This window comes from Eschrichtius robustus, chromosome 7 (genome assembly GCF_028021215.1).
Source record: "Eschrichtius robustus isolate mEscRob2 chromosome 7, mEscRob2.pri, whole genome shotgun sequence".
Classification (NCBI taxonomy): domain Eukaryota; kingdom Metazoa; phylum Chordata; class Mammalia; order Artiodactyla; family Eschrichtiidae; genus Eschrichtius; species Eschrichtius robustus.
In genome coordinates, this window is record NC_090830.1 from 2,341,558 (window position 1) to 2,367,196 (window position 25,639).

Here is a 25,639-nt window from a genome sequence, read left to right on the forward strand (position 1 = left end):
GTCAGCACATTCTTTAACCCAAAATCTCCAACAGACTGCAGTATCAAATTATAACAGCACATATTTGTCTGACATTTTAGTTTATAAAATTCATATGTATTGGTTTTCTATTGCTGCCATAACAAATGACCATAAATGTAGTGGCTTAAAACAGCAACTTATTATTTCATAGTTCTGTAGGTCAAAAGTATAGGCACAGGTTGAATTAGCTGGTTCTCTGCATCAAGTTTCACAAGGCTGAAATCAAGGTACCTGTAGGGCTGTAGTCTTTTCTTGAGGCTCTGGGGATGTATTCACTTCCAAGCTCATTCACTGTTGCTGGCAGAATTCAGTTCCATGTGGTTGTAGGACTGTGGTACCCATTTCTCTGAAGCTGTTGGCCAGGGATTATTCTCTAGTTTCACTGGCCACCCACACTCCTACACTGACGGCTTGCTTTCTCCATCTGCGAAGACAGAAATGGTAGATCAACGCCTTTTCAAGCTATGAATCTTTCTGTTCTCCCCTTCTGCCTCATTGCTTGTCTGCTTCCCACCTGAGAAAATTCTCCTCTTTTAAGGGCTCAAGTGATTAGATTGGGCACAGCTGGATAATCCAGAATCTCACCATATCAAGGTCTGTAACCTTCATTATATCTCAAAGTCGTTTTTGCCATGTAACATAACATATTCACAGATTCCAGGGATCAAGGCATGGACATCTTTGGGGATAGGACATCTTTCTGCCTATTATTTCATGGAATTATTGTACTAGGCAAGGAGAACACTATTATCCCAGTGTTACAGATGAAGAAATGCAGGATCTCAGTAGTATAAGTGATTTAACCCAGGTCACAGAGCAAGTAGATGGCAGAATCCAAGGGTAATGACTAAAGTCCTTCTGTTATTTTCAGTTATTCTTCGCTTTCAATAAATATTTAAAGGGTGCTTTTTAAGAGTCAGGTTTTGCACTAAGCCTGGGAATAAAGGGGTGAAAACTGAAATTTCTGCATTCAAGAGGTTCACAATCTTCCAGGCTAAACTGACAAATATACAAGCCATTTTAATGCAGTTTGTAAAGGCTTAATAAAGAACACAGAAAGAGCACAATCTCAGGGAAGGAAATGAGTGGGCATTAGGAAAGACTTCCTGAAAGAGGTGATCCTTGAAAAGGCTTTTCAAGAACAAGTAGGAGATCATCAATTAGATATCCAGGGTTTAGTGGGAAAAGCAGGTGCAAAGTCTTTGTGGCAAGAAAGTCTAGGTCTCCTTTAAGAACCGGCAAATGGGATAAAGGGCACAGGTGAAGAAGAATTAACAGAGAAGCTGTAAGGGTGGGTAGTACTACATTGTGAAAAACTTAAAAAAAATACTCCCCTTCCCACCATGGTAAGGAACAGTTGAAGCATTTGAGCCAGGTTTGACCTAATCTAATGAACATTTTAGAAAGGTATAAAATGAGGAGATTCAATTAAATGGAAGCTGAGATGCTGAACAACAGTGACCATCATATTCAAGGCACTTGTTAATATTTTGAGGTTTAAAAATACAAATTATACATTTGTCCTTACATTTTTTCATCTTATGTCAGAACTCTTTCGGTTGCAAGGAGCAGAAAGCCAATTCAAACTAACTTTGGCCAAAGAAGGAGAATCTATTGATAATCACAGGGATAAATGGTTTCAAGGCAAGCTGGATGCAGGAGCTCAAATTATGTCATTAAGGGTCTATCTCTACCTCTGACTTCTGACCTTCTCTTATTGGACTCATTTCAGAGAGCTTTCTTTCATGTTGTACCAAAGATGACCGGCACCAACTCTAGGTTTACATGGACTTCACAAGTAATAATCCCAGAGAAAAGAGCATGTCGTGTCTCCCAGCATCCTTATGATTCAGAAAAAGGGTTTGGTTTACCCATGCCCAGCCACGGACCACTCTGTTCACAGGGATAGGGTAACTCAATAGCTTACCCGAGTTATACATCCACCTCTGTAGTAGAAAAAGTGGAGCCATCCTCATGTGTTGGAGTGGGGCTATTTTTTGAAATAGGGAAATGATAGATTTTCTGAAATAGAGAATGGTAGGTGAATATAGCAGATCTCCATTACACCAGTGCATACAAATCACCTGAGGATCTTGTTAAAATGCAGATTATGATTCAGTAATGTTGGGGTAAGATCTGAAATTCTGTATTTTTAATGAGCTCCCAGGTAATACTGCTGCTGCTGCTGCGTGGACCACATTTTGAGCAGCAAAGCACTCTACTATCTATTGAGGGAGCCAAGGTCAGCATGTGGAAAGATAACCATAATGATAAAAAGTACAAATGGTAATTCAAGATGACGACAGAAGGCATGTGGAAAAAGGGAATGTCACACAAACTGTAAAGGCCATAGGTAACTTAGGATTTCCAAGAAGAGAGAGTTTCCTTAAGCTACATCAGCAGTTTTCAAACCATGGTCTGCAGTTTGACATGGGACCTTTTCAAGAGGTCCATGAGGTCAAAACTGTTTTTTAATGATAATCCTAAGATGTTATTTGACTGTTTCCTGTTAGCACATGTAGTAATGATGCAAAAAGCAATGATGAATCAAACATATGGCACCTTGGCATGAATCAAGACAGGGGCATCAAATTGTATAGTAGTCACAGTATTTATCCTGACCGTGTTCTCATGAAAAGAAAAGAAAATGGCACTTTCACTTAAGAATGACCTCAATGAAGCAGTAAAAATTATTAATTTTTATGAAAGCCCAAGCCCGGATTTTATTCAGTCTTTTTAATACTTTGTGTGGTAAAATGGGAATTATACATAAAACAGTTCTGCTGCATCCCAAAGTATAATGGTGTCAGGAGGAAAAGCACTTGTGTGATTGAGTTATAAGCTGAAGTAGCCACTTTTTTTAAATGGAAAATATTTATTACTTGAAAAAGTGACTAGCAGATAAACTATGTTTATTCTAACTTGGGTATCTGAACATTTTCTATAAAATGAACAAGTAAACCTACTTCAAGAAAACAAATGATAGCATTCATTTTTAATGATAAAGTTTGAGCTCTCAAACAAAATTAGAACTTCTGAAAATGTTTAACAGTCACCATGAGCTTCACAGCATCTCAATTTTTAAAGGCTTTTCTGATGAGAATGAAGCTATATTAATAAATGTGATTTTTTTCCACATTGCTGTGTCATCATCTGGGTGGTTTACATAATTCAGTGACTCAAATTTTCCAGATGGCCAATGCATAATGTTACCAAACTATGCATGGTTAAAACACCCAATGAAAGTGCAAGACAGACCTATAGATTTAACTATAACATGTAGAAAAATATCATTGATATGGTTTCAGATTCCATATTGCAATAAACCTGTAACAAACCACCACTTGTTAGGTTTGAGTGTAGTATCAAAGAAGAATATCCAGAAATGTCAAAAAAAAAGCTATTAAAATATTCTTCCCATTTCAAAACATATAGTATATCTGGGAGGGCCAGATTGTTTTCTTGTACTTCAACCAAACGTATATTGCAGCAGACTGAATGTAGTAGGTGACATAAAAACTCAGCTATATTCTCTGAAATCAGACATTAGAGGCATTTGTAAAAATGTGAAACAAAGTCACTCTTGTCACTAATGATTTTATTTATTTATAGCTTTGGAAAATATAGTTATTTTTTCCTAAAAGTATGTCATTTATTTTAGCATGCATTTTGATTTAATGTTATTTTTAATGGCATAAAAATAGAACTTAAAAAAAATTTCCATTTCAAGTGCTCTAATTCTGTAAATATTTATTGATATAATCCACGTAAAAAAAGCTCTTGGGGTACTTAATAGTTTTTGAGAGTGTAAAGTGGTCCTGAGACTAAAAAGCTTGAGAATTACTAAGCCAGGCTTATCAGAAAAACTTAAGATTGCTAGTTTTTTACTGCCATTTAATTATGGGTATATTATAATAGAGCAAAAGCATGAATCCTCACTCTTAGAATAAGCTTCTGTCATCTAGTTGGGCAGAAGCTTAGGTAATTTCTTAGATATGGTATTTGGAATAGAGTCTATGCTTTTAGAATCTATCAGACAAAAAATAAAACAACCTCCCCAGAACACCCTTAAGTAAATGTAGTTGGTCTTATTTAAATGCCACTGAATACAATGCGGCATTAATGTTTGCCCCTTTGTTTAAAATGTGATTCTTCAAAACAAAATTTAGAGATCAAGTCTCTCACATTTTTGAAATAAATGCTATTTGGCAGGGCTTCCATTTGTCCTAGTCTTTCTATGGCTTTTTGGGATGTCAAAACACCCTTAAACAGCTCTTTAGGGTTAGAAGTTCTCTTTTTTTTTGGCACTTTGCCTTCCCTTCTAATGCTACTAAAGGTTGGATGATTAGAAAGTTGACCGATAGATATATTCCACCCAAGGTTATCACCTCGAGATGAGGTTATGAAACTCCTTATATGGACGGCCATATTCCCTCTACCTGAAAATAAAGCTTTAGAAAAATAAAACTTTAGGGCTCTGTACAACAAGGTTTGTACCACTTATTATATTCCAAGTAATTTTCTAGATGCTTTACAAATGTTGACCCATTTAAATCTTGTAACAAGGGCCAATGAAATTGAAGGACATAGAGGTTAAGTTACTCATTCAAGGTCACACAGCTGTTGCATGGTAGAGAGTCCAGACAGTCTGACTCCAGACGCGTGTCATTAACCAGGATAGTATGCTGAAATAGTGCTTTAATTGGGGATAATTTTAAAAATAATATTTCAAATGAAGAGTTGCTTGATTTGGGTGGACATAATCTTAATTAAATTTACTTGTGCTTTGGACAAATAGGCTTATGCTTATAAAACTTCTGAGAAGAGATTCAGGAGCAACTGAAGGCACAGGGGATAGAAGTTGCAATGATTTGGAGCTGCCAGAAATCTAGTTATGCTGCTTAAACTCTGCCAGTAAAATACCCAAGAATGGCAGGAGTATGAGAACCCTGGTTCTCTGGTACTAGTGACAAATGCCTTTGAAATTTCATGCTTTCTTTTGTAAATGTTCTTGAATTCTGCAAACTATAGTACTATATTTTAATACAAAAATCATGTTTTAAATGACTCCTCATTGAAAATAAATGATACTCCAAGAAGACCCAGTTACTACAATTCTTTGTTGCTTGAAGTGGTTCCTACCATACTGTCCCAATCTTAGAGAAGCCTGGCTCCATAGAATACTTCTGGAAGGCCCTGGAGGATTATCTCCTTTTTGTATCTCTTCTTCATGCACTATTGTCCAGGGACTCTATACAAGTCCGAACTTGGTTACATAGCTCTAAAATAAAATGACAGTAAGAGAGTGCGGGGAGCGGGGTGGGGGTGGGGGACTCTGTAAGCTCGATAAGTTTGGCAAAGCCATTGAATGGTCCCCCTTTCATTGCTCCTTTTAATTTAAACCCGTAGTTATGGAGTCAAATATCTAAAGAGACAAGGCAGGCAACAAGAATGAATGAACCAAGCCAGGTAGGAAATGTTGGGGACTCGGGCACACGTGCTATTTAACGTGGGCTGCACCACATACCTCCAGCCCAGTAAGAATGGGTCCAGATTTGCCAGGTATCCTGATTTTTTAAAAATTAGAGACATAAGGATTTCTATTATTATCTAAAATATTTTTAATTTTAGTAAATAATTCCATTTTATAAAATATGTGGCCAACCAAAAGAGTTTCAGGCCTATGCTGTACATTCTTGTTTAATGTACAACATTGAAAATATTAAAAATATTTTATTAAATTTCTATTATTTCTATAAAACTATTTTTAACACTTTATTAAATTTCTATTACTTCTAAATTTCTAGTATTTCTATTATCTATTAAACTTCTATTATTATCTACAATAAAATATTTTTAATTTTAGTAAATAATTCCATCTTATAATATACGTGGCCAACCAAAAGAGTTTCAGACCTTTGGCCTATGCTGTACATTCCTCCCAGAAACCCCATAAATGTGCAGCATTCACAGTGCACAATTGTTTACGTCTTTGGTTGGAAGATGGACACTCTCTGGCAGTGTGTGTTTCAGGGACAGTGTGAGAAGAGAAACTTTTGTCCTCTGATCATATTAAAGTTTTTGTTTCTGACTACTTACAAGTCCCAAGAGGGAGAATTAAGATGACTCTTCTTAAACAGGATAAAGAATGACCTCTTTATCACGTTTATGGTATTATCCTCTGAGGATCACACATTTCTTTTGCTCTTTCTTTAGTGTAAAGGGGGAACAACTGTTTCCCGTCCTCTGAAAAAGTCTTCTTGTATTTTGAAATAGCTATTAAGGCTCTCCTTGCTCACATCTTTGCTCTCTTCAGACAAAATAACCCCACATCCTTCAACATTTCCTCAAGGATTTCTTTTCTTCTTACATTTTAATTATTTTCATTATAAACCTCTGGACCCTCTCCAAGTCTCCCATATCTTGCTTGTAATGTGGTCACAGTGGAATGACTCGTCCTCATAAAATCTCAGCCAAAACTAAGTACAGATAGAAGATTATTTGCAGTTACTGCATGTTATGTCTTTGTGTGACTGTCAAATGGCATTGCATTTCTGACCGATACGTTAACCTGTAATCTGCTCCAAGCCCCGTATCATTTTCAAAGTTTTTATGCATAGCCAGTTTTCTTCTTATTCTCATGACATAATTTGTGACATTTACTGCCTTATCGTTCATCCTATGTAATTTTCTTTCTGTTTACTCTTTTCTCTATACCCAAAGTGCTGGAACTTTAATGCCAACATCTACATAGTGCCCAGTACACAACAGGTCCTTAAGATATGTTTACTGAGTGAAATAACTCAAATACGATTTAGGCAATATTCCCACTAAAAAAATTTTATTGAATCTAGTAGAAGTTTCTGGTACCTTTTTCCAAACTTGACTAAAGATCTGGATTCTCTTTAGAGAAAGATCTGTATATAAGTCTTGGCTCCTGATTCTTAATACCTATTTGACTTGGATAAGTTATTTAAATTCCTTAAGCCTTTGTGTCTAACCTATAAAATATGCATAACAGTATCTATCTCAAGTTATTGTGACATTTATATGAGACATTGCATGTAAAATAATTGGAAGTGTTCTTAGTATATAATAAATCCCCCCCAAGATGCTAGATTAAGAAAAATATACTGTCCCAAACAGAGTTCTATATCTGAATAAGTTAAAGAGGAGATTATTTCATCTCCAGTTTTCTCTTCTAAAAGGTCTTATGCTGGAAGTTATTTCTGGACTCTAAGAATCCTTGTTCATGGTATTCTCTCTTGAGACTTCACTTTCTCATCTTTCTGCTCAAATTGAACCCAAGCGTAAATGTTTAGTCCCAGTAAAATACTCACTACACAATGTTAGCATCTCAAAATCATCAGTAGTTTTAGCTTCATCTTTTCCTATATCTTCATGAGCTAAAAATCTAAATGGAAGATAAGAGTCCACTGACACAAAAAGGAAATGTATAACTGCTATTGAAATACTTTAAAGAAGAATAAAAAATTTGAGCATTCAAAGAAGACGCCTGGTCCCAATGCAAGGAAAGAAGCAGGTCTTACCCAGACTGTGCTCCAAAGAAGGTGCTGGGTAAGTGTCTCTTGGCGGATGGTGGTGGTGATGGTAGTGGTGGTGTTGAAGTCGTGGACAAGTTCCCATGTCACAGAAAACAGGGTGTAGCCACTAGAGGAACAACAGAGTGTTAAGTATCCCAGTGAGTATCAGACTACGGCAAATCTTTAGGAATGACAGGAGAAGCAAGAGGAGATGACAGTACAGAAGTGATTCACAGCAACAGGAACGTAACAAACCGTCAGACTTCATGGATGTTAAAATTCACAGTTCTAAAATGGTCACCAACTTAACTCCTGAGGTGTGTGTCTCAGCAGAAATTGTAGTTTAAAGTGAAGATTTACAGTTTCTTTAGCAGGAGGTGAGCTGCTCAGGAACAAAACTTTTATAAGGCTTATTAGTTGTCAACAAATAATAGCATTTAGGAATGTCATCCGTTAGCAAAAGTGGCTATAAGGTGATAACTCACATAAAGTTTATATTAAGCTTAGGATTCATTAGAATAATTTTTGTAATCCAGATGACCTTGCAAGCAATTTTCATTTTTAGCCACTACAGTGAATCATTTCATTTCCTACTCAGAACTACTTCAAAATTATAATGTGTCCCAAGGACACACTGAACTTTATTTTTATACCTTCTCCGTGAAAAAGGTTGTTGACAATGAGATAAATAAAATCATAAGATCCTATAATCATCACTACTACTATTAGGCTCACTGATTAGGATAAATCAAATAATGAAAAGATTACATTTTTTCATATTGAGGAATACAACACCTTTGAAATTATAATATATTACTAGCCTAAACATTTGTGCCAATTTGTTGTCTATATTGACTTGGGATGACTGAATATAAAATGCCTCAAAAAATAGTGAAACTAACACAGGTCTAGGAATCAAATGAAAGAATTTTGTATTAGTTGTATCATTTGTTACCTCTATACCATTTGTTAGGCAAAAACGTTGAGCCTCATTTTTCCCTTTAGTTAAATGGGAATGACTTCACAGTGCTATTTACTAGTACAAAGGTGATAATGAAGTTCACTTAAGACTCACAAGGGTTGAATGCACACATGTAAGGCTCAGCTACTACTACTATAGCTACTAATACTACTTTTACTACTATTACTGCTATGACAATGGCTACCACCACTGCTAACAGCATTATTCTTTCTTGGATTTGCTTCAAGCAGCTATTTCTCATCCTGGGTTTGCATATGATTAATATATATATATATATATATAAACTACGTATGTACATTCCTCTCACACCTATATAATTAAAAACAATGAAAGATCATGGAGAATGTGGTAATACACTTTTATGTATTTATTTTTAATAAAATTAATACATATCCATTACAAAAAATGCCAAAAAATAATATAGCGTTTTAATGTAAATAGTAAAGTATTTGAAGAAACAGAAGAATGACTGTCTTGTATAATTCTCTCCCAATTCCATTCCCCATTTGAGTCTGTTTCTTCAGTCTGCTGCTTTCAAGGCTAGCTGTTTTAGGAATAGAATATATACATTTTGAATGTAAACTGTTCCATACGAGGTAAGTTTCTACACAAGTAAGTTAGCAGGTAAGGGCCTTCAAATACTTTGCCTTTTAGTAAAAAGACAAAACTAACTTAAAATATTGTCATTGACAGACAGATTTTGAGTGCCTGTTAGACACGGTGCAGAGTACTGGATACACTGACAAGTACAAATTCTCAGCTCTACTTTTTGCTAAGCTTCTTGCAGACTGTTTTTCTCTTCTATCTATGTTGACCATTATAGCATTCCTCTTTTTATTTTTAATAGATTTTACGATTATCTTACAGTTCCAACTTTGTAATTTATTTCCTCTGGAATGTGTTCCTTATTACATATATGAAGTCAATTCAATTACAGCAATCAAATGTACCTAATTTTATTGCAGGTTTCCCGAAGATAGTGATTTCCATCCATCTTAAATGGAGTAGCTGGAGATCTGAGAAACAAGGTAAGGTAGACAGGGCTATAAATGAGCCTGCCAAAGATTATCCAAGGATTATCCAAGTGGAGATGATACACCGAGGTAAAATCTGGTTGCTGATACTGACAGGACTAAAGCTATGTTTGGTCTGCACAGGCAGGGGTCATCAAAGAGTAGGGCATCAAGAAGACATAAAACATGCTTTCACTTAAAATTATAGCTTAAGCATTTCTCCATGTAAATTTAAATGACTATATGATAATCATGGAGGTACCATTTACCACTGTTGTGTTACAGTGTTTCTAATGTTGCATTATAAATAATGGCTATGTGGAACGCATAAAGATCTCTACATATTTGTGCTCATTTCATTAGAGCAGAGTCCCTGAGGTAAAAATTTAAGTCAAAGAATATGAAGAATGTAATGACTACATACAGTATTGCCTAACTGACAGACTCACAACAGTTTCACTTACAGCATGGATGCTTGAGGGGACCCATCTCGCTGATTCCTCCACCTCCCCTCCGACTCCTCACCCCTGGTTTGGTTAATACCCAAAATATATAAAGATCCAATACAAATCAATAGCAAAACAACAAATAAACACCCCCCCCCCGACAACAATATGATTTAAAATGGGCAGAGGAGGAACTGAATAGAAGACATACAAACGGCAGGTACAGGAAAATGTGCTCCATATCACCAAACATCAGGGTCCATGGTGCATGAAAAGGCACATGAAAAGATACTCAACATCACTAATCATCTGGGACATTCAAATTAAAACCACAATGAGATATCACTTCACAGCTGTTAGAGTCGTGATAACAGCCACTGTCTAGGATTGGGAAAAAGAAAACCCTTTTGCCCTGTTGGTGGGAATGTACATTGGTGGTTCCTCAAAAATTTTAAAAAGAACTACCATATGATCCAGGAATCCACCTTCTGGATATATATCCAAAGGAAATGAAAACAGGATACCAAAGATATATTTATACTGCTGTGTTCGTTGCAGCATTATTCACAGTCGCCAAGGTATAGAAACAACCTAAGTGCCCGTCAACAGACAAATGGATAAAGAAGTTGTATATATATGTACAATGGAGTATTAACCAGCCATGAGAAAGAAGGACATCCTACCATCTGCCACAACATGAATGAACCTTGAGGGCATCATGTTAAGTGAAAAAATTCAGAGAAAGAAAAAGACTGTATAATATCACTTATACGTAGATTTTAAGAAAGCCAAAACCCATAGAAACAGAGACTACAGTGGTAGTTACCAGGGGCTAGGGGGTGGAGGAAAAGGTAAGATGTTGGTCAAAGGGTACAAACTTCCAATTATAAGATAAATGAGTTCTGAGGATCAAATGTACAGCATAGTGACTACAGTTAATAATACTGTATTAGATATTTGCTAAGAGAGTAAATCTTAAATGTTCCCATCACAAAAAAGAAATGGTAATTATGTGACATGATACAGGTATTAGCTAATGCTATGGTGATAATCATTTTGCAATATATAAATGTATCAAATCAATATGCTATATGTCAATTATATCTCAATAAAGCTAGAAAAAATATTTCTATTTTTTCTCTTGTGAATTGCTGATTAATATGGAAAACCTTACACAAACCTTAATAGTTTGTTTGACGTTTTATATAGAAATTATCTCAACCCATTGTCATACTTGTATAACATTGCTTCCAGATTTTTTTTGGCCTTTTAATTTGGATTATGTTTTCTTTCATTTATAGAATAAAAAGTATTTTATGAAATCAAATTAATGGCCATTTCCTTTATTGTTTGTTTTATTTCCATTAAACAATGCAATTAATCACAGGTAATAATGCAAGGTCACTTAAATAACTCTAAACTAATACTACTACCATCACCAGCACCACCACTACCATTTTAGTTTGGAGTATACCAAATAAAAAGTGAAAATCTGTCTTCATCCAACATCTCCCCTCATCCAAACCCAAAGCAGAGATAACAGCCAGCAGTTTGATGTTTATCCTTCATAGCTTTTCTTTTACATGAATTTACAATCTCCTTTGCCCTCATCCTTCTCATCCTATCAGCCAATGAGCTCAGTAGATGCAACTTTCAAAATACATTTTGAATTCTCCATTTCTTTTTGTTTTCTTTTCTGGTCTGAGTCATCATCCTCTCTTGCAACAGCCTAATAATTGGTCTCCCAACTTCCACTCCATCTTCCCAACAATCCATTAACTTCATAGTTGCCCACAATGATCGCTGAAAAAATATGCTTTCCTTCAAAGCCATTGAGTGGTTTTCCATTACAATTGGGTTAAAATATACATCTTTAATCAGCTTAAAATGCCCTGCAGGGATTGGCTCCTGTCGGTTGCTCCAGTCTCCTGCTTTGACTCTTTTCGCCTTACAGCACTATTTTTATTTTTCAGGTCCTTGGAGCTCTTTCTCAACTCAAGCCACATACTGTTCCCTCTCCTTGGGGTACTCTTCCCTCCCTATTGTCTATGCCTGACTAACTCCTACTCATTCTTCGTGTTCAATATTACTCCTTCTGATTTGTCTTCCCACAGTTTCCCCAATCTAAATAGTATTTCTCTTTTTGCACTTTTCATTTTTCCTAATAATATGAACACCAAGTATTAATAATCATTTGTCTACTTAGTTACCTAATATTTGTCTCTGCCAGTAGACCAGAAGCTCCATGAGAGGTTCTAGTCACTTAGTGGAAAGGAAATATTATCCAGGATTAATTAATTAATTAATAATAATTATTAATTAATTAATATTAATTAATTATTTATAATTAATAATTATTATTTATAATTATTAATAATTAATTATTAATTAATTCTTTAATTAAAAAGTTGAATGAATTAAATCAAAGATACACATTTAAAAATTTTCATAGTAAATATCAGATTATCTTTCAAAAGCTGTAACAATTTAGGTTTCCACCAACAGTATATGAAGGTACTCTTTTATCCCCATGCCCTCATCAATAAACTCTTTCCACCAATATGACAAGCAAAAGATTGTATCTCACTGATGTTTAAATTTGCTTCCTTGATTATTAGTAAAACTGAAAATTTTTAATCCATCTTGGATTTATTTTAATGCATGATATAAGAATTAATTTATTTTGCCGATCCTGTTGTCTGAGTGCCATTTATTGAATAATTTTTCCCTTCCTCTTTGGTTTGTTATGCCATTAATCTTTATCATATTTTTGTGATGTCAATGGCCTTATAATATAATAAATTCTTGTTTGTAGTAGGATCTGTGTCTGAGATATCTATTCTCCTCTATTCATTTGTCTCTTTATTGTTGCACCAGTGCCATGCTGATTAAATTAACATAACTTAAAAACAATCATCCTCATTAATCTTCTTTTTCAAATGTAAAAAGGATCCTGATACTCTAAATGATGTCTAAAATGGTTTTGTCAAGTCAAAAATTACCGACTGAGATTTTGATTTGAAATTCACCTTAGGTAGGTTTCCTTGGGGATACAGACATTATGATGGAGATCTGCATGCAGGTAGTTTATTGAGAATGCTTGTGGGAATAACACCTGTGAGAGAGGGAAGGCTGCAGAGGAGAAGTCCAGCTATGATGAAGTTACAACAGAGGCTCCAGACGATCCCATCAGAGGCTATAGGGCTAGGATGATTCTTCCGGATTGACCAGAATTAAAACAAAGGGGCTACATTAACCAGGCAATAGATACAGGTTGAGGGAGGTCTAATGCGCAAAGGCCAAGGCCAGTTCTTAGAGAAGGACTCAGCTGTGAGCTGTCAGGCATCAACACTCAACCTCTGGAAGTGACAGTCTTGATCCTGAATGGGGGTATGGGCGGTGCACCCACAGCGTCCACTGCACAAGCTTCACAATACTGCTTCCTTTTCCAGGGAAATGATTAGCCTTTCCTTTTATTCAATTTTTTTACATCTTAAATAACTTTTTGAGGCTAAAAATACAAAAGAAGACAATTGGAAAAATTGACTAACTTTTCTGTACAATGACTGCTAGTCAAAAAATAAACTCAGTAGACTGGAATAATGAGCCCAAATCAACAAGGGAACTTAACAGAAATAAACAACCATCTTTTATTCAACATTAGCTAAAAGTATAACGTGGCCATTAAAAAAGACCAATTCTTTCCTTTGCTTCACTTAGGTTTTCTAAACTCTTTGCATCCCCCTTGGGTGACGAAGTAAACGTTAAGAGCTTCCTCTCTTTCTTTTTCCTGCTAAGTCTGCTTGTTTTGATGTAGCTAACAACAAACACCCAGCATTTGCCTGCACAAATATCTGCTGAACATCTCTTTCATCTCAGTATATTCATTATCTTTCTCCCTCCAACCCAGTCCTCCCTTGTGTTTTCTTGGGGCATCTCCAACTGTTCTCCCTCATAGCCTAGTTTCAGTTTGTGGTCAGGATTTACCACGTCTACCTGCCTCTTGTTTTTATTCTCAATGATACGGACAAAGTTCACATCAATGTCATTTGTTGCCCGGACTAATGTTGTAAATTTCTAATTGATTTCTATATCTGCAATTATTCCTGTCTATAACCAATTATGTCAGCGACAACACCATCATCGCCACCTACGCTCAAACTCATTGATGCTTTGCTATCATTCGTAGAACAATAAAATCTAAGTGTGTTAATATGGAATTCAAAGCTCTGTGCACTCTTGACCTCACCTAGAATTTTGTTCTACAGCCCCGCTTTATTGTACCACTTGCATTCTCATTCTTCTTGTTGGTACTCCTTTTCTATGTATCGTTATCCATCTATAAATATAATTCTCCCTCTGTCCCTCTCTAAAGACAGTATATTTATCTTCAAGACTCAGCTCAAATGCTACCTCAGGGAAGTAGTCTTACATTTCCACAGCAGAAATTAATTGTGCATCCTTCTATTTTCCATAGTGGTTTGTTTATGCCACTTTTAACATGCATATTGCTTTATTTATGTTTATAAATATATTTATAATATATTTTATGTGTGTGTGTTTTCCTAACTAGACTGTGTTTTAGAAGGCAGATGTTTATTCATCTCTGTATGCTTCACAAAGCCTAGCCTAGTACGAATCTTCACTGTGCAAAATATATGATTGTGGAATATAATTCTGATGTTTAAAACAACAGGGATGCAGTTCTTTCATTCATTTGGTCCTCACTGGACTGCTTCTAGAGCTAAATTGTCCAATATGGTCACCACTAGCAAAATGAGGCTATTTAAATGAATCAAAATGATATGAAATGAAAAATTCAGTTCCTTGGGCACACCAGCCACATTTCTCACACACTACAGCCACATGTGACGAACGGCTATTGGACTGCACGGCTATGGAACATTTCCACCATCACAGAGAGAGAGTGCTGTTGGACAGCACTGCTCCAGCACGTATGCAACAGAAAGCTTTCAGCTGTAAGTAACAGAATATACAACTTGTCTTAATTTGGGTTCCTCGAAAACAGACCCTAGACAAGGTCTTAGACACATGTGATTTATTTAGAAGGTGATCCCAAGGTCAAGGAAAGCAAATTTGAGGGGGAAAAAAAAGTGAGACAGGAGGCCTCCCTGGTGGCGCAGTGGTTAAGAATCCGCCTGCCAATGCAGGGGACACGGGTTCGAGCCCTGGTCCGGGAAGATCCCACATGCCCCGGAGCAACTAAGCCCGTGCGCCACAACTACTGAGCCTGCGCTCTAGAGCCTGTGAGCCACAGCTACTGAAGCCCACGCACCTACAGCCTGTGCTCCGCAACAAGAGAAGCCACCGCAATGAGAAGCCCTCGCACCGCAACGAAGAGAAGCCCCCGCTCACAGCAACTACAGAAAGCCCATGCGCAGCAATGGAAGACCCAACGCAGCCAATAAATAAATAAATAAATAAAATAAATCTATAAAAGAAAAAAGTGAGACAAGGAAGGGAGACAACCCAGCAAAAGGTGAGTTAATAAGTGGGTTTCTGCTGTGGGCAACCTGGACTCTGTTGGAGCCCTTCGAGAAACCGTGTGGAATGCATTTCAGAAATGGGCCACCAGAGTGGGGGGAGATTTAACCCCCCAGCTCCACTAAATCCCATTCCCTATTGATTGAGGCTCAGGGGGAAGGGACTTAAAATTCCTCCTCACCTACCACGTTTAGCACAGGACCTTCAAGAAGAGAAGAGGTTCAGGCACCTGAGGTGGAAAACTATCAGAGTGCTGGCTACGAGCAGATCATCTCAGGTGGGCAAAAGGGATGGGCAGGGGCTTCAAAAGACAGTGCTACACTCCTAAATAGGGCTTAGGCAATAACAAAAATGGATTGCCCTACATAAAAATGGCTGCAACATGGAAAAATGAACACTTGTTAATTCAGTGGCTTCATGATAAAGGAGCCCTGGGTTGGTGGTTCTACAATAATCTTGGCTTTCCTCCTAGCATCATTTCAGGTCGTCTGCAGCACATCCAAACATCACCCCATGGGCGGGAATGGGTGAAGCCTGGTCTCAGATCTTTTCTAAAGAGTGAAGAGGACTTTTCTAAAGGCTCTCCTGAAGACTTCCTCTTGATGTTAGTGGCCAAGATTGCATCACATGAAGGTGGCAGGGTAATAAAATTGCCATGATTGACTTAAACTAATCAACATTCACCTCTTGGGTCTGGGGGTGGGGCTGCCTTTCTTGAGCAACTACTACTACACCCTCCAATATCTGAACAAAATAGGCCTCTGCTGGCAAAGAGAAGGCGCAATTGGAATGGAGATGTGTATGGGCTACGTGAGCAGGAGTCTGTCACAGGCATAGGTACCAAGTTTTGAGAAGGATATTAACAAACTCAAAGGAATCTGGAAGAAAAGGACCAGGATTTCCAGGGCTGGAAAATGCATCATATTTTGAGTAGAAAATGGAACGAGGTAAATCCAGATCTTGACGTCATTAAACAACCGAATTAATCAACCCTTGAATTTTCCTCTGTAATATACAGAATAGAAAACTTAAAGGGTATTATGATAACTATCATTATTGAAGAAATACCATTGGCTAGTAGATCAAGTTTAATTCTGATGTACCAGGGGATATAGCTTGAATCAGTGTGGGAGTTGTATATTTTTTTCATATATTTTACAGTCTTTTCCCTTTAGCAATTAGAGCTGTTCATAATAATATGATAAAGTAGTAATATCCTCACCAATATTTAAATTGAGCAAAAGTTGAGTGATATTAACAATGTACATTCCAATAATGCTTTATGTTTCTAAGTATAATTTCATTTGACTACTCTTAAAATGCTATAAGGTGGTAGTGTGTAGATACTATTACTTCTATTTTCCTATGGAAGGAATGAAGTTCAGCAAGCTTAATGATTGCTCAAATCGTGCAGCTAATAAATGGCGTAGATGTGACACACTCAGATTTTCTGACTCAGAAGTATTGACAACTTCTAAAACTTTATAACTGTTAGGCTATTTAAAAAGTCTTATGTAATTAAAAATAATTTCGTAATAGACCTGGATTTGACTCTCGTTCTGCTTTATTTCTTATAACTAGCATTATTTTCCCAGGAATGCCCATCATTAACCACTCCATTTCTCTCTTCCCTTGATAACTTAAACTTACATTTCTTATAGCCCCTGCTGCTATACTTTCATGTCTTACAGATTCTGCCTGTCTTCTCCTTTAGCTGAAGATGCTTTATTTGGTATTACTCATTATGTAGATTTTTCCCCCTTTCCCAGTATTCTATGGGGTCCAGTTTGTGAACAGATAAAAACACAGCTAGGGGAAGTGCCCTTGTTTCTCTCCTTGATCAATCTGAATTTTCTTTCTTTCATGGAGTGGTCTGGTTTATTTCATGATTCGTTGGAACATAATAAACCCTCTCTTTCCCTTCCTTTGTATGACATATGAAGGATTAGAACTGCTGTTCCAGTTACCCTGTCCTCTGTTCTTAACTTCCTTACTGGGTGGAGGTCAGTGCCTCTGTACAGCCAGCACTCCTTGAGTTCTCTTCAAATCAATTAGGGAAGTCTAATCTGAGTTGTGGGATCTTTTGATTTAGTTCTGGATGTTGCTTTATGGCTCTAATTTTTATATTAGTGCAAACATACTATTTCTCTAGTTCTTGAGTTGGAATTTTTTAACAATCACCAGAGCTTCAAACTTTGCAGGACTTGAAGCAGCTATAGGTACAGGAAAAAAAAAAAAAACTTCCCATCTCCAATATGCTTGATGCAGGGGTTCCTTCAACTTCTTACAGGGGTTACTTTTGAGCTAAGAAGAGTGATTGTTATACTGTACTGGTGATTTTGATATGTGTTATTTGGGGACTAATCCAAAGAGTACCTAAGAACCTTTAACTCCAGGTATATAGCAAAAAACACATGAAAAGATATAGATTAAGTAAATGACTTTCCAATTACTGCAGTGATGCTTGCTTGTTTCTTTTTTTTTTTAATTTTTTTTATTGCATTTTTATTTATTTATTTATTTATTTATTTATTTTAATTTTTTTTTTTTTTATATTTATTTTTGGCTGTGTTGGGTCTTCGTTTCTGTGCGAGGGCTTTCTCTAGTTGCGGCAAGTGGGGGCCACTCTTCATCGCGGTGCGCGGGCCTCTCACTGTCGTGGCCTCTCTCGTTGTGGAGCACAGGCTCCAGACGCGCAGGCTCAGTACTTGTGGCGCACGGGCCTAGTTGCTCCGCGGCATGTGGGATCTTCCCAGACCAGGGCTCGAACCCGTGTCCCCTGCATTGGCAGGCAGATTCTCAACCACTGCGCCACCAGGGAAGCCCTCTTGCTTGTTTCTTAATGTTCACTTTGATCTGCTATTTTCTACTAACTGGTGCTTTATTTTACAGTAGCAGTAACAAAAATAATAGTAAATAACAATAACAGTTACTGAGAGTTTACTATGTCTGAGGCATGATTCTAAACATTTTACATGTATTAGCACAAAAACTTGGTTAACAGAGTACCACTGGTATCCTCATTTTACATATTTGAAAACTGAGGCACAGAAAGATTAAGTAATTGTCCTAAGTCACACAGCTCTAAATGGTGAAGCCAAGACTGCCAGTCAGCCAATCTAGCTCCAGAAAACCGTACACTTATTCACTATACTATTATATTATTATTATTAACTGTACTCACCATGTTGGAATTTTTAGAGGTATGGCAGGAAAGCACAAAAGAAACTTGCGTCCTAGACTGTATTAATGCGTTTTTTATTCCCTTCAAACAAACTCCTGCTGTTTCAACTTGCATGTTTATGCATTGGCCAACTTTATTTCATTTTTATTAATTTCTACACTTTGCTACCTACCTAAAGTGTGTATGTGTATATGTACATATATTAAAATAAATTGTTAAAGGAGATATTCTTGCATAAGTCCTCTGTTTAGACCTCTAAAATCTTTGAGGTTAGAGAGTGTGCCTTGTGAATTTTCTGAAAGGTTGACTTGACCTGTCTTTGAAGGAAGCCCAAACCAGGAAGTAAGAGAGAGTGAGAGGAACAAAAGGAGGATTCTCAGTAGTTGTATGGACAATGAAAGCAAGTGAATAAGTGAGATAAACGGTTTAAAACACAAGTACTAAAAAAAAAATAGTTTACATAGTACCAATATTCTTATCTAGGGAGAAAAAATTGGGAATGTTAGGAAATAAAAGCTAGTCTAATGGGATTAGAAATTTAGGATTAATTTTTATAAATCAGAGAAAAAAGAAAAATTAAATTTCTACAAAGAGCTATAGATATATGCAGGAAAGAAATTGGAATCATTACTATGGAGCTTCAGAAAAATGAAGGAGAAAGGAAGGAAAAGTCAAGGAGATGGATAGGAAAAAAATGTGACAAAGCAGTGAAAAAAAAAAACAAGAAAGAAAAATACTGAGGGTGCCATATGATCCAGCAATCCCACTACTGGGCATATACCCAGAGAAAACCGTAATTCAAAAAGACACATGCACCCCAATGTTCATTGCAGCACTATTTACAATAGCCAGGTCATGGAAGCAACCTAAATGCCCATCGACAGACGAATGGATAAAGAAGAGGTGGTACATATATACAATGGAATATTACTCAGCCATAAAAAGGAACGAAATTGAGTCATTTGTTGAGATGTGGATGGATCTAGAGACTGTCATACAGAGTGAAGTAAGTCAGAAAGAGAAAAACAAATATCGTATATTAACGCATGTATGTGGAACCTAGAAAAATGGTACAGATGAACCAGTTTGCAGGGCAGAAGTTGAGACACAGATGTAGAGAACAAACATATGGACACCAAGGGGGGAAAACCGCGGTGGGGTTGGGATGGTGGTGTGCTGAATTGGGCGATTGGGATTGACATGTATACAATGATGTGTATAAAATTGATGACTGATTAAAAAATAATAATAATAATAAAAAAAAATTGAGGGTGCAATATTTACAAAGACACTCCCGTGATTTTTAATGACTAAAAGCCACAGATACGTAAAATGTGAGAGAAAGGCAGAGTTGAGTCATTCCCACAGCTGGCTGCTGAAGGAAAGGCTGCAATGTTTCTTTATTATGACAATTGACCGGCCAGATAAATGATGATTCAGTAAGTTACAGGTGTGGGAAATGGAGTGGAAACGTACAAGGGACTCAGCAAACTGTAAACCTGCATTGGCTTTATCAGTGGACTCGTGTTGAGTCCATCTACTTGATGAACATCCTTATCAGCCAGCAAATATAAATGACTTATGGGAATAATATTTCAAGGACTAATGACACAGCTATATCTAGCATTCTTCTAAGATCTGGCTTATTAAATATTAAATATCAAAGCTGTAAATTATAGTAGCAGCTTTATATAACTAAATTAAATTCAAACAAAACCTAATTTCCTTAATCATTGGCTGTAATCCTCCAGGAACATATGCTATTAACTCAACTACAAATGGCACTGAAATTGTATGACTTAGTTATTTGATATCAAATTCTAATCCAGGGCACACTGCTCTGTAAATCTCCTATAGGGATTTTAATACTTCTACAATTATATTGGCTTTTTACAGAGTAATCTTTTCATACTCTTATTTCTCAGTCCTTTATCCCATTTCTTTTTATTTTTTCTCTTTTTTTCTCTCAGAGCATACTCTAGGTCAATTTTTCAAAACAAACTTCTGTGGAATTAAAAAAAATTATCCCAAATGATCACCAGAGTTAATATAACCTAAGATTCTGCACAGAGAAATAATTAAACTTAACTGGGAGTATTTATAGATCCAATTAACTGTCTATGGCCATGTATGTCGGGGCAAACCCAAAATAGTAAAAAAAAAATAAAAAAAAAGTGATCCATATAATTCGGCTCATTGTCTCCATGGCCAAATGTTTACCTTGGAGTTTGCTCAGTGATGTAGTGCACTGTGTCTACTGTAATTACGAACAAATGGCTTAAGTGAATTTATTTTGTGCTCTTCTTGGACAAATGTTACCCATTTTTTGAATAGTCCATTATGGTCACAGACTAAATAATACATGATTAAGAATCTAAAATTGCTTAAAGTAAAAGATTTTGAGAAGGAGAGAAGAATTAGTTCATACTATGGGGATGTACACAGCAGTACACAGATGAGAATCCTGGCAAAAGTAGATGCCTGGGAGGTTTGGGCTTCTGTTCATAAGCAGTGATGTGATGCATGGGGCGATTGGTCTTGACAGACACTTAGAAGAAGGAGAGTAATTAGTTCAGGTTTTAACCCTAGATGTCAGCCTTCCTCAGCGTGAGGATGGGGCAGTCCAGGACTGCCTTGAATCCAACAAGATGGTAATTCAAGATAGTGGGCGTCAGCAAGAGGAGATGGTTGCCTTCCCAGAGAGCAAGAGGTCATAACTATTCCCCTCTGCATCTAAAGGCTGAAAATTCTTAAATGTTATTTTCTCCAGCTCAGACTTTCCCAGCCTTAAGGTTTTTCCAGACTCATTTTTGCTTGCCTATCTATATCTTCACTTGGATGCCTAATAGGAAGATCAACATGAAGTCGGCTCCTCTGACAGTCAGGGTCTCGTCATGGGATATCTGGCATCCTTGAAGGTTAACTTTTGTCTAAGCAGGCAAGTTTAATGAGAAAACAGTTTACAGAGGTGTGGGTAGAATTAATGGAGCCAATACATGATGCTGAAGTACCCAAGGACTGGTAACATTGGGAAGCTGTTATCTCCTTTAAGCCTGCATGTAGGGACAAGGGCAAGGAGCCCAGAGAAAGATTTGAGCCACAGAACAGAGTCTATTTGATTGAAGCAGTAATCCCAGAAGGCAGTCACTGGCAGAAATGAGGTTAGACAGGAAGGGATAAGAAGGAATAAATTCTCCTATTTTTCTTTTCTCCTGTCTCCTGCTGTTACCTCACATATATACCCATCTATGGAATACACACATTATCTATCTATCTATTGGGGTGGCCAAAAAGTTCGCCTGGGTGGCCTATAGGGTGACCTATCTATCACTTGGGTTTTTCTGTAACATCTTACGGAAAAACCTGAACGAACTTTTTGGGCAACCCAATACCTATCTATCTATCTATCTATCTATCTATCTATCTATCTATCTATCTATCTATCTATCTACCTATCTATCTATATTGATCTCTTATCCATATAAATCATAGAGACAAATTCCTCATTCATATATATTTATATAAGCATGTATATATGTATGTATAAGTCAACTTTGGTCTATATTTTAAGTAAACATAAGAATCAATGTCTGTACTGGTTACTGTAGATATCTAGGCTGGTTGATCTTTACATGCGGCAACTGGCTTTGAACTCTTACTTCTAATAGGGTCCCTCCAATGCCTAACAGCGGAGTGCCCAAAGGCTGAGTCCTCAACCCTCAACTCTTTCTCCTTATGTTCTATTCTCAGAATTCAACTACTGCCTTTATGCTACTGTGGGATCTGACCTCAAGGCAAGTCATAATTCATAGGAACAGTATTTGATTAGGAGTGCAGAATTTAAAATGAGGTCTCTCTTTTGCTATGAAAAGGTATAGAATTAAAAATTAAATGGACTCACTTTTGCCCTTTCTTGATGAAAACTGAAGCAACCCAAACAAAATAAACAAAAAAGAGAAAGGGAGCAGGTGGTCCCTCAAGCTAGCAGTGAACGTCTAAATTACCTTCTTAACACCAGCCTTGGTTTGCTCTGGAATCATGAGTAAGTCTTGATCGAGTGTGGTTTAAGTCATACGTAACTCAAATGTTCCCAGGTCTCTTCAGCTTGTGGCTCTCCAGCTTATAGTAAAGTCACCAAAGGAGTCTTTCCTCAAGTCTCCGAGAGCCGATGGCTGTCAGGCATGATGGATACTCCCTCCGCCCTGTCTGAGGGTCAGTGCTCTTGAGACAGACGATCATCTCCACAGGTGCCAGGACTGCACTCAGAGCTTCACTGCCACTTGCCTCGGACTCTCTGGTTCTCTTCTTTCAGACAGCAGGAAAACGCCTTTCCTTTCTCACCCCTGTGCTTACAGGGCATGTCCCACGGTGGAGTGGCTTGGCTCCCTCGTGACAGCCGGTTGTAATACTCACCCAAAGCATAGAGGTGACTCAGGGCTGCAGGACTTACCCAACAGCCTCACAGCACCCAGGACCTCTCCTTCCTCCCCTCCTTGGGCTGCTCACCTGAGTCTGACCCACAGAGGCAGAATCCTTCATCCAGCTTGGTAAGTGATTTCTCTCAGGGGCCCTCCTACGCTTTGTCTCCGAATTTAAACTCACGACCTCCAACCCCAAGCCGCATCAGGCTACATCCCTGCTGTGGATGAAATTCAAGTCCTTTGAGACTTAGGGGTCCCACAGAAGCCTGGAGCGTGGCTAGGTCTACGAGTTTGGAATGTACAGAGTTGGGGGTGACTGTGGAAAAGAAAGAATGAACAGCCTCTTTCTTTCTGAAGTCAGGAGAGCAAGTTTCAGCAGCTCTGTACAGCGTGGGGCTGGGAGGGGGTGGGGCAGGGGCAGGGGGATAGAGAGGGAGTTGGAGGTGTGCGGGAAAGGGAACATGCTGGCACACTCCGTGCCAGCGTGTCTAAGCCTCAGCTCTGCCCTCAGGATTCCTTGATAGGTTTCTGTGGCCAGCCACGCCGACGTTTCATTCCTTGTAATCACTTTTTAGCTTATTCCATTAAGGATATTTTCATCTGTGACTAAATTTTTCAGCTCTTAGTAGTTTGAGAAAATGGTAAAACTTGTCTTGAATGCCCTTGACTCAAAATTGGATTTGGTTGATTCATAAGAGACTATTTGTGAAACTTAATCTTGAGTTTCTTATAAAAAGTACCACTGTCTATTAACCTACTCCCGACTGTTTCATCATTCATCACTCATTTTACCAACCCATCTCAGGGAATTTGTTGTTGCTGTTAGAAGGGCATCAATTTGACAGGAGTTAGTAACTTAGCAGGAGCTGTGTTGAGATACGATTTTTCTTAAGGCTCTATGGGAAACAAAGGCAGCATTGGTATAATTGTTGGATCTTGGGCTTGTTAAAAAATTCCTTTTTTTCCCCCCTACATTGGGGACTTTTAAAAAATGCAGCAGTAAGAATTGCAGTCAATTTCATGCTCAATACAAAATGTTATGAACTGAAAAGTTCTGGAGGTTTCAAAGAAAAGGAACACACGGCACGTTTTAAAGGCATAAAGCTTACCTATTCCATTAGGTAACTTGGAGAGTATACCTTCAGCCATTGCTGCAAAGTCTCCACAATTTCCTGAAGAAAGTTACTCCTCTTCAAACCACAACTGCTGTTCAATAAAAAGAAAAGATGCCGTAGTCATGGTATTTGCGCAATATTTCTGCGTTATCAACTTCTGACTCAGAAAGGAAAACAAAAAACAAGAAACCCTTTAGTTTCCCCAAGGAAAGTCTGTACCAATCTATTAAATGAATCTATCATTGCGCCTACTGGAGAGTTTAGAAATAGTGTCAGAGAAAAATTGTTCTGCTTTTATTTACAGCTTCATAGGTCATCTCCAAAAGCTATGAAGGCGGTACGGTGAAAAACTGAAACAGTGAGGGATGCCGTAGACCCCACTCTGCTTGGCTTTTCTTTAGGACTTACAGCATAAAGGTGGTAATATTAACATTGAAAATATTTCAAGAGCTCTCTTCAACTTTGTCAAAAAAGTAGTTTTGCCCAAAGAATGAAAACCAACTCCTTACAAATATAGGGGCCTTGCAACAAATTAGGGTCCTAGAAGTTGTGTGATTAAAAAACACACACATACACAGAGACACCAGACACTGTGTTTGTTAGTCTAGTTTATCTTCTAGGCATGCGTCGATTGCAAACTCCTTAGACCTAAATCAAATCTTCTACAACTCAGCAGGTAGCACAATGTCAAGACATCAGGATAACCAGGCCATGGCACCTGCTAGCCCTGCCGACAGCCAAAGCTGACAAGTGAAAAAGCGTACACTCTCCCCAGTGAGGGAGGAGTAACCTCCAGGTAAGCCTATATGTATAGTTGGGTTTCTGCTAGAACCTCCAAATAAACTTTTTAAAGTCAATGTTTTTTGTCATTACAACCCTAAAGATTCAGAGGAAGAAGTCCCCTAGCCCCACCCCGGAACCTAGGTCACTCGCTAGCATACTACCTGCATCTTTTCCCCATTGTGTCGCAAAGGCTCAGCATACGGTAAGCTTTCCATAAAATGGACTGACCTTCTCCTCTCTTTCCCAGTCATCCCCCTACTATTAGCAACTTTGCCATGCTGCCCCTGAAACAGCATGGGAAGATTCAGCAATTTATAATTTATAATCCAGCCCTCAAAATATCAGGAAGGGTATTTTGGGTCTACGCCCAGCCTAGAAGTTTAACAGAATGGATTAGCACATGCAGACAATTATTGGACTGATATACTTTGAATAAATTCCCTCTTCTGTGATAGTAACAAACGTCCTCAGGTAGGGCTGTGGTCATTACATTAGTCAGCTCAGGACAATATACCACATACTGGGCGGTTTAAACAACAGCCATTTATTTTCTCATAGTTCTGGAGGCTGAAAGTCTAAGATCAAGGTGTCTGCAGGGTTGGTTTCTAGCGAGGCCTCTCTTCCT

The 25,639-nt window shown here is 37.6% G+C and overlaps 1 long non-coding RNA gene across 1 annotated transcript; it reads right to left on the minus strand.

Moving 5' to 3' along the window:
* Window positions 1-321: 321 nt before the first annotated feature.
* Window positions 322-24,303, minus strand: LOC137767847 (uncharacterized). The gene is made up of 4 exons (XR_011074571.1): window positions 24,226-24,303; window positions 7,572-7,692; window positions 1,949-2,043; window positions 322-445 (listed from the first exon to the last, which is right to left on the minus strand). It is a non-coding gene; the product is annotated as an uncharacterized lncRNA (long non-coding RNA).
* Between the last annotated feature and the right edge of the window lie 1,336 nt (window positions 24,304-25,639).